Genomic DNA, 13,789 nt, shown 5'->3' with positions numbered 1-13,789 from the left:
TTAACCCTTCACCTTCTCTCTCCGCCTCGTCCTCTACACACAATTGACACAGTCTGCAACCCCTCGCTTTCTGCACGACTTTTGGCCATCACAAGCTCGCGCACACACTTCCCTGCTCGACACTGTTACACATTTCAGGCATAAACCATTAACCCTTAAAGCTATGCGCTTTTCTTGTCTGTGAAACAACTCATCACCATTAACAACTCCCCCCCCTGCGCATCCGCTGTGACGGACCTTCCCCACCTTTCAGTTCCGCCTGTGACTCCCGGTGTTCATACTGAGCTGGTCACTTTCACAACTCGTTTATGACAAAACGTGTTTAAGCCTCATTCTATGTAATTGAACGGAGGGCGAATGGCTGCAATTCCCATCCCTACATCAAGCAATAGCCATTCATGACTGAGGAGGTAAAGGAACGTACAAACAACCCCTTCCCCTCTAAATGACCAGTCCAATGTGCCCAGCTACATGGAGGTTTAACATTTAAGATTGGCCATTTTACGATGTCAGTATGTTTGAAAGCACGAAGGCATTCAAAAATGAGTTTAAATAAAAACAGAACAAATTTAAAGAAAATACTAAAAAAGAGTAATTGCCGCCCAACGTGGGGCTCGAACCCACGACCCTGAGATTAAGAGTCTCATGCTCTACCGACTGAGCTAGCCGGGCACCCATGAAACCATTCACACATCGCCTATACATCCTTCTTAAGGTTCAGAGGACTGCAGATATGTGTGAGTTTTGATATGGCCCCTGCCGATCATCTAAGGAAGAGGAAGCTGGGGCAAAGTTGCCTGGTTTGGGGCTTTTGGGACCCATTATTCCTGAGAAGCACATTTTAACAACACCTGACTATAGGGCACCAAGGACAGAGCAGCTGTCGCAAGAGCTGTGTCTGGTTCTTGGATACTAGGACTTTTCACCTCCCACTCCTTTTATTCCATCCCTCCTTCAATCAATCAACCAATCAATCAATCAAAAAAATTTATAGAGCGCGCTACTCACCTGTGAGGGTCTCAATGCGCTAGGGGGGAATGGAGGGTAGGAGGGGCTCCTGTTCGAACAGTCATGTCTTGAGTTTTTTTCTGAAAAGCAGGAGGTCTTGGGTTTTGCAAAGGTTGGTGGGGAGGGAGTTCCAGGTCTTGGGGGCGAGGTAGGAGAAGGACTTGCCTCCAGTGGTGGTGCGTTGGATGTGGGGGATTGTGGCTAGTGTGAGGTCGGCAGATTGGAGGTGGCGTGTGGGAGTGTGAAAGTTCACTCTTTCGTTGAGGTAGGTTGGGCCGGTGTTGTGGAGGGATTTGTGTGCGTGGATGAGGATCTTGAAGGTGATCATCTTGTCTATGGGGAGCCAGTGAAGGGATTTGAGGTGCGGTGTGATGTGTTAGTGGCGGGGCAGGTTCAGGATGAGGTGTGCAGCTGTGTTCTGGATTCTCTGGAGTTTGCGTTTGAGTTTGAGCATGGTGCCGGCGTAGAGGGGGTTACCGTAGTCTAGCCTGTTCCTAAGGCGTGCGTGTGTGACGGTCTTCCTGGTCTCTGTGGGAATCCATTTGAAGGTTTTTTTCAGCGTGTGGAGTGTGTGGAAACAGGATGAGGTGACTGCGTTGATTTGCTGGGTCATGGAGAGGGAGGGGTCTAGGATGATGCTGAGGTTGCGTGCGTGGTTTGCGGGGTGGGGGCGAGGCCTAGGGCTGTGGGCCACCAGGAGTCGTCCCATATGGTTTTGTTGGGGGCCAAAGGTGATGATTTGTGTTTTGTTGGAGTTGAGCTTGAGGTGGTTAGTTGTCATCCAGGTGGCGGTGTCAAGAAGTGCAGCGTGGAGGTTGGATTTGGCAGTGGTAGGGTTGCAGGTGAGGGAGATGATGAGTTGGTTGTCATCTGCGTAGGAAAGGATGGTGATTCCGTGTGGACGGAGCATGTTGGTGAGAGGGGTCATGTAAATGTTGAAGAGAGTGGGGCTGAGGGAGGACCCTTGGGGGACTCCGCGGATGATATTGGTAGCAGTAGAGTGGAAGGGTGGGAGGCAGACTTTTTGGGTTCTATCGGTGAGGAATCTGGTGAGCCAGTCTAGGGCTTTGTGTCGAATTTCTGTGTTGTGGAGGCATGTGCAGAGTGTGTGGTGGCAGACAGAGTCAAAGGCCGCGGAGAGGTCAAGGAGGATGAGTGCGACGGTTTCGCCCTTGTCGACACTGGTTCTGATGTCATCAGTACATGCGATGAGGAAGGTTTCCGTGCTGTGGTTTTTGCGGAACTTGGATTGTGAAGGGTCGAGTGTGTTGTTTTCCTCAAGGAAGTGGGATAGGCGGGCGTTGACTAGTTTCTCTGCGACCTTGGCGGGGAAAGGCAGGAGAGTGATGGGGCGGTAGTTCGAGAGGTTGGCCGGGTTGGCTTTGGGCTTTTTTAGAAGTGCAGTGATTTCTGCGTGCTTCCATGGGTCTGGAAAGGTGGCGGTGTCGAATGAGGTGTTGATTATGTCGAGAAGCTTGGGGGCGATGGTAGGGCTGGCTTTGTTGAAGATGCGATGGGGCAGGGGTCGGAGGGGGATCCAGAGTGGATGGAATTCATGTTTTTTTCAGTTTCTTCGTCGGTGGTTGGGGCCCAGGCGCTGAGTAGGTTTGGGGGGGCATAGGCGGGTCTGAGTTGGGTGGCTGAGAGGCGTGTGTGGTGTGTGTGTGTGGTGTGAAGCTATTGTGTATGTCTAGGATTTTGTGGTGGAAATGGTTGGAGAGGGAGTCGCAGAGGGTTTGTGTGTGTGTGTGGGGTCTATGTTGCTGGCTTTGGGTTTGGATAGCTCTTTAATGATGGTGAAGAGTTCTTTGCTGTTTTGGGAGTTGTCAATGCGTTCCTTGTAGTGTGCTCGTTTGGCGGTGCGTATGAGTTGGTGGTGGGTGCGAGTGGATTTTTTGAGGGTGGAGAAGTTGGTTGTTAAGGGTTCTTGTTGCCAGGCTTTCTCCGCTTGGCGGCATTTGCGCTTTGAGTCTTGGAGTTCAGTGGTGAACCATGGGGCGTTTTTGATGTTGCGGGCAGTGATGTTTTTTCTGAGGGGGGCTAGTGTGTCTGCGCAGGTAGTGATCCATTTTGAGAGGTTGTTGGCCGCGGTGTTGGGGTCGTCAGTGTGGGGGGGGTTGTGCGACAGTTGGGAGTTCAGGCGTTCCGCAGGGATCCTGTCCCACATGCGGTATGGTGTGGTGTATTGGTGGTGGTGAGTGGGGGGTTTGGCAAAGGAAAAGTGGACGCAGTGGTGGTCCGTCCAGTGGAGTTCCGTGGTGTGGGTGTAGGTTATGTGCTGGCTTGAGGTGAAGATTGCGTCAAGTGTGTGTCCTGCTGAGTGGGTGGGTGCTGTGACAAGTTTTTAGAGTCCTAGGTTGGCGAGGTTGTCTAGGAGGGAGGAGGAGTTGTGGTCTTAAGGGTTCTCCAAGTGAAAGTTGAAGTCACTGAGGAGGACGTAGTTTGTGGAGGTGAGGGCGTGCATGCTGATGGTGTCGGCGATTGCATCACAGAAGGTGGGCGTGGTCCTGGGGGTCTGTAGATTAGTGTGCCTGAGGGTGTTGTTGTTGTTAATGCGGATTAAGAAGTGCATGTGTTCTGCGCTGTCGATGGTGTCTTGGGAGTTAGTGGTGACTTTAATGGTGTCTTTGTGTAGGATGGCGATGCCACCTCCTGGCTTGTTAAGGCGGTCTTTCCTTCTGAGTTCTCATAGTTTCTTCATCACCTTGCTTCCTTCTCTGCGCCCTGCATCTCCTATGTTTTTTCGTGTGGGCATTGAGAGGGTCCTCTTCCTGACTATCTGTTCCTGTGTTTAATTGTGATACTTGAAACTAATTTTGTGTTTTTCTTGTCAGGGCAATGGCATGGGGACAATTGTGGCAATATCACGTGTGGGTCTCATTCCCTGGAATATAAACAGGACCACCGGAACTATCCCATTCTGCAGCTGTGGTGCTTTCTACATGAATAAGGATTTGTTGCACCTGCCACTTTGCCCATCATCTGCTGCATAATTTGCAGATTTTAACAAGAAAAAACATTCTAACTCAAACAGATCAAAAGTTATAGAAAAAAGCAGCAACATGTGTTGTCACACAGTGGAAGACCCTTCACAAAGGTTGAGTGGTCATTTTTCAGCAGCTTATTGATGTATTTGGGTGTTGAAGTGGTACTAATGAGGTGAAACCTTTGCTATGGCAGTGTTAAGTGGGTAAAATGACAAACTAATGAAGTAATGCTTTCACAAAGTGTGCTGCATTACGGCCATAATTTGCCTTTTGTTGCCACATATTTGAGTTAATCCTTCTCAATAATTTGGTCCTCTCCTGCTTCATAATTCCAGATTCTTGGAATCCCTGAGTTGAACCTATGCGGGGACCAAGGTAGAGAAAGAGAGTCATTGTATCTCAGTGATCTGTCTTACCCTGACAGTTTTTATACCCCACCTCTTCTTGTTCTGCCTTCCATCCATAATCTGCATTCTGGCTCACATCTCCCTCCATTTAAATAACTATTTCCTTATCCCTCTGTTCTCCCTCTCTTGCTACTCATTCTCCATTTTTTTCGGCACTGCTATGGCTCCTCCTTTCAGTCTCCCTTCTCTCCTGCTCTTGCTCCTTCCTCACTCCCTCCCCCTTCTTTCCTGTCCTCTGTTGCTATTTTTCTCCCTACGCAGTTTAATCATTTTTTCTGTGTCACTTTCTCTCTCCCCTCTCTGCCCTCTTTCTCTAGTCTCTGCCCTCTCTGTCTCTCTCCTCTCTTTCTGTGTCCCTCTGTCTCCCTAATCTTTACTTTCCTTGTCCCACTATTTTAATAATGTGTGTTCTCGGTGCTGGACAGCTTCGATTGGCCTGTAACTCTGGTTGTCCAATGGTGAGTTATTGTCAGAGAAACTGGAATTATGTGGAAGGGAATACCAAATTGTGTGGCAGGGTGCAATAAATGAATCATCAAAAAGGCAACAATTGTGGCATAATGCAGCATAATTTATGAAAGTATTACTTTTTTATTTTTTTATTTTTATTACACTTGTTCACACTGTCTGCACAAACGTTTTGCCCCATTGGTAGTAAATTAACACCCAAATAGAGCAATAAGCAACAGATGGGGCACTAGTCATCCTTTGCTAGTCAACTTGTGTTGCTGCATTTCTTGTACTCTTGATCTGTTTGACCGAAAACATTTTTTGTTATAATCTGCAGACTGTACAGTAGATGACGGACTATGTGCCATATGCATGAAATCCACAATAATGCATAACACGCCGCAGCCGAAAAATCACATAATTCCAGTGTTCCAGTGGCCCTAGTTACCATTAACACCAGTCACAAGCATAATTGGGGCCTAGATCTCCCACTGTGGTTTGCATCAGTGTACTGGCAAGATGGGGGCTAGGATGGTACTTAATTCAGAAACTTTTTGTTTCGCAGATCAGCCAGATTATTAGATGGAGAAGAGTGGGGAACTGGCTGACCAGTGCCGCATGTCTTGAGTTATACCCATTACGCATATATGAAAAAAAAACCATAAATAAGTAAAACAGCATGGTCATGAAGCGACAGACAACTAGTGTTGTGTAGGAAGCATCCCTGGTTTTTTAAAAGGTGGTCATCCACATTCTCTTATCGACGGACAATATTTTGAGAAGTTGCACATGGCATACTAGGCCTTTCCTTGCATTCTGGGACTTGTAATACTGTATTTATTTATAATTAAACATCAACTTTAATAATTCAAACAATAAAAACAGGACTGGAAAAAGTACTCATGCCAGACACTGAACAACTTGAGATCTTAGTTGACTTAGATGAGTTGATTTTGCATCTAGGACCAGCATAACTACAAGTTCCACAATGGAACTGGGTTTTGCCTAAAATGTCAGGTATAGTTTAAGCGCTACATGGTATGAACCTCTCTTCCTGGTAGATATTTAGTAATTTGGCACTGAGTAGCAACAACGATATCCTGTAATATAAGACTGTATTTTTACATCTTGAGAGAGCAGTCAACTTCATTCAAACGTCTGTGGTTCAAGCTAAGTGTAGGAAGTTGGCTCTCTATGTACTATTTCAAAGTAAGAAATAGCATGCACAGAGTCCAAGGGTTCCCCTTAGAGGTAAGATAGTGGCAAAAAGAGATAATTCTAATGCTCTATTTTGTGGTAGTGTGGTCGAGCAGTAGGCTTATCAGAGGGTAGTGTTAAGCGTTTGTTGTACACACACAGGCAATAAATGGGGAACACACACCAAGACAATTCCAGGCCAATAGGTTTTTATATAGAAAAATATATTTTCTTAGTTTATTTTAAGAACCACAGGTTCAAGATTTACAAACAATACTTTAAATGAAAGGTATTTCACTTAGGAACTTTAGGAACTTTGAATTAGCAAAATAGCATATACAGTTTTCACACAAATGGCAATAAGCTATTTTAAAACTGGACACTGCAATTTTCAACGGTTCCTGGGGGAGGTAAGTGTTTGTTAGTTTTGCAGGTAAGTAAACCACCTACAGAGTTCAAAGTTGGGTCCAAGGTAGCCCACCGTTGGGGGTTCAGGGCAACCCCAAAATTACCACACCAGCAGCTCAGGGCCGGTCAGGTGCAGAGGTCAAAGTGGTGCCCAAAACGCATAGGCTTCAATGGAGAAGGGCGTGCCCCGGTTCCAGTCTGCCAGCAGGTAGGTACCCATGTCTTCGGAGGGCAGACCAAGGGGGTTTTGTAGGGCACTGGAGGGGACACAAGTCAGCACAAAAAATACACCCTCAGCGGCACGGGGCGGCCGGGTGCAGAGGGCAAACAGGCGTCGGGTTTGCAATGTAGTTCAATGGGAGACCCAGGGGTCTCTTCAGCGATGCAGGCAGGCAAGGTGGGGGGGGGGCTCCTCGGGGTAGCCACCACCTGGGCAAGGTAGAGGGCCACCAGGGGGTCGCTCCTGCATTGGAGGTCGGATCCTTCAGGTCCTGGGGGCTGCGGGTGCAGTGTCCTTACCAGGCGTCAGGTTCTTAGAAGCAGGCAGTCGCGGTCAGGGCAAACCTCAGGATTCCCTCTGCAGGCGTCGCTGTGGGGGGTCAGGGGGGTCAACTCTGGCTACTCACAGGCTCGCAGTTGCCGGGGAGTCCTCCCTGTAGTGTTGGTTCTCCACAAGTTGAGCCGGGGGCGTCTGGTGCAGAGTGCAAAGTCTCACGTTTCCGGCGGGAAACGCGTGTTCTTTCAAAGTTGCTTCTTTGTTGCAAAGATGTTTCTTCTTTGGAGCAGAGCCGCTGTCCTCGGGAGTTCTTGGTCCTTTTAGATGCAGGGTAGTCCTCTGAGGCTTCAGAGGTCGCTGGACCCTGTGGAACGCGTCGCTGTTGCAGGTTTTCTTGAAGTGGGGAGACAGGCCGGTAGAGCTGGGGCCAAAGCAGATGCTGTCTCCGTCTTCTCTACAGGATTTTCAGCTCAGCAGTCCTTCTTCGTCTTAGGTTGCAGGAATCTAGTTACCTATGTTCTGAGAGCCCCTAAATACTCGATTTAGGGGTGTGTTTAGGTCTGGGGGGTTAGTAGCCAATGGCTACTAGCCCTGAGGGTGGCTACTCCCACTTTGTGCCTCCTCCCTGAGGGGAGGGGGGCACATCCCTAATCCTATTGGGGGAATCCTCCATCTGCAAGATGGAGGATTTCTAAAAGTCAGAGTCACCTCAGCTCAGGACACCTTAGGGGCTGTCCTGACTGGCCAGTGACTCCTCCTTGTTTTTCTCATTATCTCCTCCGGCCTTGCCGCCAAAAGTGGGGCCGTGGCCGGAGGGGGCGGGCAACTCCACTAGCATTTTCTAAGCAGTTGTGGACCTCCTGAGGAGGCTTCGCGGAACCCCAGGGGGTCCCAGGACCACAGATTGGGAACCACTGACATAAATAGTTTGGTGGGTGACTGCTTCTGTCAGAGAGATCCGTCTGTTACTTGCTGTTAATAATTTAAAATCCTAATATAGAGCAGTGAGCTAGTTATTACCTGTCAGCACAGAGCTGCATACAGACATGCAATGTGAGAGAGCGCGGTCATGGATCCTTCCGCTGCAGTGTTAGAGGGTGGGAGGGAGGGGCCTGTGGAGAAGGTCACCGGGGGCATCAACAAACATTGTGGCTCAGGGCGCCACTAGCACTAAGGCAGCCGTATCCAACCCCCTCAAGCCCCAGTATGCGGGCTTCAGCCTCAGTCCTGTCCTAGGACAATGAATTCGAGCTCTCTCGAGTGATGGGTCACTGGGAAGCAACACGTGCACTGTAAAGAGAGGCGGAGACTCCAGGAGAAGGAGAGGTGATGGTTCTCAAAGGGTCCTCTCCAAATGGCCTCACTCACTCCAGCCGTCTTATGGTGAAAAGCGTTTTATAAGTGTTTGTCGTCAGTCAGTTATTAGTCATTGTGTTTGTGGTCAGTCACATGAACCAAGTGAGCTAACCAGTAAAATATTGGAAAAGGTGCAGAAATGTAAATATTCGAGGGACGCTCCAAGAAATCTGCAGAAATAAGGTTAAAATGTGAAATAAAGACTGTAAAATAAAGACACCTCATGAAGTACCCAGGCACTGTGTTTGTTTACATAGACCTCTAATACTTAGCTTGAAGCATAGTTTAAATTTGTAAGGTTTGGACTAGCAAATAAATGCATCCTACAATGTGTACTGAAATGTTAGAATATTTCTGAACCATCCTCTACTAGTCTTTTCAATTTCAAAACCACAATTAGCTTTTCATTTTAAGATTCTCTATAAACTCTGCTCTATAGCCTTTCCTTCTTACGCCTTTAATACAATACGCGCCTAGTTATCGAATATTTTGTCGCACTTCTTTTACATCCTTCATCGTTTGTTACAAAATTAACAAAAATAAATTTCAACTCTGGAAATGACAATAAGACCATGCCAGGAGGGTTATGTGCACAAAACAAAGTAACACTTCGACTGAAAATGGCGTATTTTTCTACAACAGGAAAGAATAAATCACTGCGACAAGCCGTATAATAATAATAATAATAATAATAATAATAATAATAATAATAATAATAATAATAATAATAATAATAATAATAATACTACGACAGCGCCCTCTACTGCTCTTCAACTGAAGTATCCACCGAGGAGATAAGGTATATTTAGAAGCAGTGTAAGGGGCGGAGTAAGATATGGCGGTTTCAGGTGATTATTATATTGCAAAGTGGCATTACTACACTCTCTCTATAAAAACAATGTAATGGATGAACTGGTGCGTTGACTCGAGGTACGCATAGCACTTAGTGAGGAGCAGGCTACGTAGATTCAGTTAAATCCAATTGGACTTGATCCACAGTTATGCTTCAATAAAAATAGTATTTTAATGTATAATCACTACTTTGACTTGGAAAGCAGTCCGAAGAACAATGTGTCATTTTTAAAGTCCAAAAGCAGTATTCCATGACCTCGACGTGTTTTGAACACGCAACCTTCTGATCTGGAGTCAGACGCGCTACCGTTGCGCCACGAAGTCGGCTGTGTGACATGATGGAGGATACAATAAAAATGTGCATCTTCTGCAGTTATGGAAATTCTTGTTTCTAGACACAACTTAAAGACTCAAGTGGCTTAACATACAAGAGAGTACTTAAGTAGCGTGACACCCCGGCAACTGCTGCCAAAATAAAAGTCATTAAATAATGCAGACCGTCAAGTGTGGCCCCTTCCGGTTAGAAGAAGGGTAATTCATACTCCTGCTTTGTGTACGCCCTCTTTCCTTTTCGTGTTACCCACAAACGTGCTTGTTGCTGGCGCTGCTGACTTACAACCCGGCTAAGCGTGACATAGGCTGTGAATACAATAACTTGTATCATCGCAAGAACACGGTTAGTCATTTATCACGCGAGTCAGCCGAGATCCCATAAACTCGGCTGATGGATTTCTTATAAAAATGTGGTACTCACCGAGGCAGAGCTCCGCCTCCCGGACCACCATCGGTAGTGGCTTGTTTAGTGAGAGTGTCACGCATGAGTCCAAGCGGGAGAAGATTCTTGGAGTGAACTGTGTCAGTCAACATCACTCAGATGTGCCACTGCGAGCCCTGAAATAGGGGCAGGCCGTGCTGCTCCCCTTAAAAGCACCATAAACAGGGATACAGCTTTGGCGTCGTGACTAAATCTAGGCAAAGGTGTCGTCCTGTGCTTTTGATTTCAATACACGTGTAGCACATGACTTCAGGAACATCAGAAAGCTACCTGTCAATAGTGTAGCAGATGCAATAACACAGCGACCTATGGGTTTGGGAGGACAACTACAACTTAGAGTGTCATCTACTACTTAACCAGGGGACATCTATGCATTTCCCTTGCTTTCATGAGGGCACCTGGTACTCTCACTACGCCAGTGGCCAAGATCTCCACTGATTGTGCTAATGTGTAATTCAGCGGAGGAACTGAGCTGGGATTTGATAGATGATATCACAATATAACAAGCATTTGCAATGCATTAGATCTCACATTTGCTTGAGTAAGACCTATTGGCACTGTAAAATCATAACTGGACTTTTCTTGCCACATAAATTGGTCAACCCTGCCTCATCATTTATTTTCCTATCATAAAATTCCTGTAGCCCTAACTAAAGCTTTGTAACTAAAGCACTTCCATTTACCTTCTTCCCCTATCTGCAGCAAAAAATGAAAATGTTGTTATTTATAATCATAATTTAAATCTGCCATGCTAATTCCAATAGAATACCACTTTTACCACCGCCACCATCAGAGTTGCTGGATGGCTAACGCAATTCCCCCCAAAAAGACACAAGACAGCCACAGAGGAGAAATAAACTAGAAGGGCCACTGAAACACATCAAGAGTGTTCAGTCATAGTGTAATAAGGATGTTAAGTTGGCCTGAACATGGCCGTGGTTAAAAGCCCACAATACTTACAACAGGTCAAAGCTCTTGTGCGCTCGATCTAAAAAGGAGGGGAGATGATATGTGTTTGTGGTGATGTCTATGTAAGGGAGTGAAATATCTGTCTGTAGATCTATTAGGGCAGTGCCAGGACTGTACATAACGCGATGCAGTATTATATGCAGTGCAGTACTTGAAGTGGACTTATTGCTGTAGGCACTCAAACTATTCCGGTGTGCCTATTTGCTGCTGAGAACTGCCAGTAGCATTCCATTAACAGTACAGCACGCTTAATGGTAAGTGGCGGAAGATGACCATTTAAAACTCTGAGAAGAATGTCTGTGCATGGCTGTCTCTGAACAGCTGTCTCTAGCAGACGTCTCTGGGGTAATGTGCTTGCTCAGGTGCACAGCTGGATGTGCACAGCACTAAAGATTATTTTGGTGGGTGGCGGTGGATGTCTGTCTTGGCACATGAGTAAGGGACACTACGTGTCAGTGCAGCGCTGTCAGAACATAGGTAGTAAACAACCATTGGCAATGGGGAGTACTGCACGTCTGTCTCCACGAGAGACTGGTGGCCATTTGGCAGTGCAGAGCTGTTTGAGAGTAGGGCGTGTGTGTGCGCTATCAAGGCCATTTCTGAGAATGAATGGTGCTAATGCATGGCTCTGAGTGGTCGGCTGCCATATTAGTCTGGACTGGGGGATGGCTGCATTACACTCTGTGCATTGGGTTACACTGTACCATGCCTATGCTGCAGTGCAGAGTGAGCCAGCCTTCTGTAATGCAGCGCAGCTGTTGAACTTGTGCCAGGTGCCGTCTCTTGTGGCCCCGGGTGCCGCAGAGCACACCCCTTGGGGAGGGAGGTGATGCCTGCAGCGAGAACACCGCTCTGGTATTCTCAGTGGGAGGCCTCCAGGTCCTGTAACTTTAACAGTGGGGCACACACGTGTAAGAGACGGGGCAGCACTGCGAACCCGCCATCAACTGTAGGCCTCATGGAACTAACAATGCGGACAGTTGTCTCCTGTTATACATCTAGAGAGATGTAATTAACAAACGCCCGTCTACTTCTAGAGCTTTAGTGCTCCATAGAAGTGTGACAAATACCTTCAGTCACCTACCGCCTATGCCCCATTACATTATTTTTAGGACAAAGCACGAAGGGGGGAGACAAAAGAAAAAGTTTACCCACGCTGAAGTATATCAGCAATCGTGTAATAAACCGTGTAACAGGACAATCCGCAAGGTGGGACAAAAACAGCCTAAAGGTGGGACAAACGTAAAGCATTTACCAATAATATCAAGTTATTTTTGAAAGGCAAGCCCACAAACTAGTGAAAGTGATGGGCATGCGGTGGGCCTGGTTAAAAGCCCACAATACATACAACACGTCAAAAGACCTTGCATGCTCAACTTAAAAATGTCAAAATAAGACACTAATACTTTCATGAAAAGTGCTGCACTATGCCACACAATTTGGCATTTTTGCCATATAATTTACTCAGTCCTGCCACATATTTTGGCCCTTCCCTGCAACATAATTCCAGCAGACCTCGCCTTACTACAGAATGTGGGTAGGGAATCTGAGGGCCTGATTTAGAGTTTAGCGGAGAGGCTTACTCGTCACAAACGTGATGGATATCCTGCCAGCCATATTAAGATCCCATTAAAGCCCATGGAGATCTAATATGGAGGACAGGTTGTCTGTCACGTTTGTGGCGGACTAACCCATTCGTCAAACTCTAAATCAGGCTCTGAGTCTCCCATCTCTTGGAGATATAAATTGGCTTTGGGTTGAGGGCCTCTTGAAGGGTTGGGGACCCACTGTGCTGCAGTGTGCTGCCTTACGACGTTTCTGCAGAGTCTTTTTTATAACTGCTTCAAAAAACAGTACATCAGGAGTGGAGAATCTACTGTAGGAAGAAAAGTAAAATTGTCACATCTCTGTGAAAATGGATGCTTTTTAAACTTTTTGGCTTCTTTTTGTCTCCTGAGGCTGCTTATTTTGGGCAAAGTCTCTGTTGTTTTGTTAAAATTGGCCAAAAGAAATATTTTTCACATCCACTCTTACCCTTTTCTCCCTTAGCACATCAGCCTTCACCAGTACTGAAGTCATCATTTCAGGTTAGAAAAGAACTGAAAATTGCAATATAGTGTTAGTGCTGTCTCTGATAATGCCTTTAACTGGTCAGAGTGGTGCCTATGTTAAACACCTCAGTTTAAGTCAGCGTCCAAGCTGCTGAGCCGTTGCTGTGCAGAGTTGCCTTCAACGAAAAACAAGGTAAATATGAGTCACAAAGTGAAAACAGCCATAAATGCAACAATGCCAGGCCGACCAATGGCGAAAGAATGACTGACCACCAGTCCCGAAACGCCAACACCATTCCGTCCGCCATATCATGTGTCAGTTCCCTGCCCAGCGGTCCATGCCCGGTGGAACACGATTGGCGGTGCACACTGCTGCGGTTCCAAAAGGTACCGCCAGTAGTAGGCAACACCATATTGTACAGTTTGAATACCCCACACCTGAGACACATACACAAACCACACACATCTATTGTGGCACTATAAAACACCCCTCCCCCCACACGGCCCACAATCCCTTGCGTATCCTACAAACAGCACACATAGCGACAACCCATTCACACAGATCCCATACACCACAGGCATTTTCACATTGCACAATCAGCACACACTACACAACTGCAAGTTCTGCACTAGGCACACATCACACACCAACACAACAACCCACCTGCACCCACATTCAAACACCCCCACCCACCAACATGGCACATCAAAATCACCCACGTTTCACTGACAAGGTGTTCAGGGTCATGGTAGATGAAATCGTCAAGGTAGAGCCACATTTTTTCAGAGCCCAGGTCCAGCAAACATCGATGGCAAGGAAAACTGAGTTAAAT

At 46.8% G+C, this 13,789-nt stretch overlaps 1 non-coding gene across 1 annotated transcript; it reads right to left on the bottom strand.

Annotated features, from left to right (window-relative positions):
• Positions 1–599: 599 nt before the first annotated feature.
• Positions 600–672, bottom strand: TRNAK-CUU (transfer RNA lysine (anticodon CUU)). Its single transcript has one exon. It is a non-coding gene; the product is annotated as a tRNA-Lys (tRNA).
• Between the last annotated feature and the right edge of the window lie 13,117 nt (positions 673–13,789).

This window comes from Pleurodeles waltl, chromosome 12, assembly GCF_031143425.1.
Source record: "Pleurodeles waltl isolate 20211129_DDA chromosome 12, aPleWal1.hap1.20221129, whole genome shotgun sequence".
In the NCBI taxonomy this organism is placed as follows: domain Eukaryota; kingdom Metazoa; phylum Chordata; class Amphibia; order Caudata; family Salamandridae; genus Pleurodeles; species Pleurodeles waltl.
This window is presented reverse-complemented; position numbering and strand designations above follow the sequence as displayed.